The following is a 2,988-nucleotide window of genomic DNA, read 5'->3' as shown; positions in this document are numbered from 1 at the left end:
AACACTCTGCTGAGCCCTTGTTCCTTAAGTTTTCTAGTTCTTTCTATTGCATGGTAGTTTCACATTCATGTGCTTACACACATGAGCTCCGCTGACGTAGTTTGTATGTAAGGTCTGAGGTTAGCCCAGGGCTCACTATGGGTGTCCACACGCTCTTTCACAATTGTTAAAGGCTGTCCTCGCATGTTAAACCTCTACCTTTGTAAAAAAAAAATAATAATTCGGCCAGACCGTCATGGCACACGCCTTTAATTCCAGTACTCAGGAGGCAGAGGCAGGTGAATCTCTGTGAGTTCGAGTCCAACCTGATCTACAAGAGCTAGTTCCAAGACAGTCTCCAAAGCTACAGAGAAACCCTGTCTAGAAAAAAAACAAATGAAAAACAAGCAAACAAAAATTCAATGCACCACACTCGATCCATTTCTAGATTCTCTGTTCTGTCCCATGGATCTATGCTCCCATGATTCTATTAAAAACAAAGTGTCGTGAATAGTATTGATATACAATAGATCTTCCTCATTGGGTCGACGAATTTCTCCTACTTGTCCTCTTTTTAAAAGAATTTTAAAAACTATTTCAAAGACTACACACCTTGGAATATGTAACTATCTGTGTGTGTGTGTGTGGTGCTTGGGATTAAACAGGGCTTTGTGCATGCCAGGCAAATGCTATGCCACTGAGCTATACTCCTATTTTACAACACAACTTTTATAGTAAGCTTACATATGTTTACCAAAGTTTTGCTGGGGCTTTCATAGAAACGAATCCAACCCAGAGCCCAGTTAAGAAGAACTGATCTCAACTCTGCCTTGTGTCCTTTAATCCATGAACATGGTGCATCTTCCTTGTTTAAGTCTTTGATTACTTTTGTTAGCACTAAAAATATTTTTTCATCATATAGATTCCACACATAATTTGTTAACTTTATACCCAAAATAATTTAATTTTCTTTGGAGTGACTGTATGCACTTTTAATTTTGTCTATTTCTTAATACATGGAAATTGGATTGAATTTTGTGTGCTGGTCTTGTATCCTAAGACCTTCCTGTGTCCATTTAGTCTTGTTGACATTTTTTTCCCAAAAATTTTATTTATTTATTCTGTATATAATGTTCTGCCTGCACACCGGAGGAGGACATCAGATTTCGTTATAGAAGGTTGTGAGCCACCATGTGGTCGCTGGGAATTGAACTCAGGACCTCTGAAAGAGCAGCCAGTGCACTTATCCTTTGAGTCATCTTCCAACCCTGGCTTATTGACTTCTTAAAAGTGGATTATTTGCAATTTTCTGTGTAGATAATTATGTCATTGAAAATAAGAATGTGTTTTTTTTTCTTTCTTTCCACTTGGTATGCATTCAATTTTTCTTGCCTTATTGCTGTTTCTAAAATTTCTAATTCAGTCCTACACATTTTAATTCAGTGTAAATTCTGTTCCAAGCCTATGAGCTTTCAATATTGTTCTTGCTATCTGGTCTATTTAGATGTCATTTCTTGTAGTTTTGATTTATGGTGTTTCTAAGCGGAACCTGCTCTTCAAAGCTTTGAAGCACCATCCATTAAAAAAAAAAAAAACCTGATCGTACAGGCTAACAAATGAATATCAGTAATTCAGCCTGGGAAACAGTGATACTTCAGGGATTGTTATTTGAGATTGATTTATGGAGTACCTTTAACACGTGCTTGCTCTTCCAGCACGCTTCCCCATCTTGTTCTAAATTGGGAGTAGCAATAATTTTAAACTTGAAATAGAAAACATCTTTAGCAAAGCTACCCTATGACCACACATTAGAAATAATGATTGTTGGGAACTCTTACAAGCTGGATTGAGTCAAATAAAAAAAACTGTGCAGCTTACTAGGTTTCTAGTAAGGAGTACTTAAAAATCTTTTGGCAACAGAAACTTCGCTCGTGTCTTATTTTGTTAAACGAAATTGCTTTGTTTTAATAATGTGTATTATTTTCTACATTAGTGATGAAATTTTAAGTTATATAACATACCCGATCCACTAAAGAGAGTTTCTAGCCTTTATGGAAAGGTAGAAAGCATGAATCCTGTTAGATCTTTTCTAGCCTCGGTGGTGCATGCTTTGGTCCAATCAGGCCTCAGGTAAACACACAGTTTCAGTTTAGTGTCTTCTAAATGCCAGGAACTCTTGTAAATGATTTGTTGAAAAACTTCAAAGTGTGCTCCCTACCCCTGCACTCCTGACACCCCCAGCAGTGACAAGCTACCTCCAGGCAAGTTCATCATTCTCCTTTATAATCACAATCCCAGCTGGACGACTACCTGTGTAAAACTTCATTTTAAAACTGGAAAATATGGAGGTAGCACCCCATTCTTTATGTGCAGTGAATCCGGGAATCTGAGCTGGGGAAACCCACTGGACCTCTCTGAGCCTCAGCCTCCCTGTCTGAAAGGAACACTAAGGATACACATCTTCCTGGGTGGGGCTTAAGTGAGGCGACTTCTGTTGAGGGTCTGGCCCAGGGTTGGGTAGTGAGTAGACCCCAGGGGAGGTCCTTCTCTTGCACATGGCCTTTGCTTTCTCTATTGACTCTCTCCCTTGCCTTCACTACATCATGTGGAAGGGGGCGCTTCTTATTTTGGATGTTGCATCTCATGAGTGGTAGAGGGGCACTTTCTACCAGAAATATTCACAGTGGGGACCTGGAAAACACTATGCCAAGGTTACCCCATTCTCGCTAATGGTCTGCCCATTCAGAACAGGGTTTGTGCAAAGCTTCACCCTCTTCCTCCACCTGCTACACTGCAATGTGGGAAAAAGGCTCCCCAAGTGACCTAGAAAATGCATCGGCAATTCTGTGACATCTAGTGAGTAACCTTCAGATGGAAAACCTTCCACCTTGCCTTGAACCCACAGCAACTCAATGTGGTGCACATTCAGCTCTTTGAATGCAATGAGCTTCCATCCAAAGCATCGCTTTCGGATAGTAAGTAACACTATGTTCTCATGATACAAGGCAA

This window comes from Alexandromys fortis, unplaced genomic scaffold, assembly GCF_014885135.2.
Source record: "Alexandromys fortis isolate MF-2015 unplaced genomic scaffold, M_Fortis_MF-2015_v1.1 scaffold_20, whole genome shotgun sequence".
NCBI lineage: Eukaryota > Metazoa > Chordata > Mammalia > Rodentia > Cricetidae > Alexandromys > Alexandromys fortis.
The sequence above is the reverse complement of the archived record's forward strand: the minus strand, read 5'-3'. Positions refer to the sequence as shown.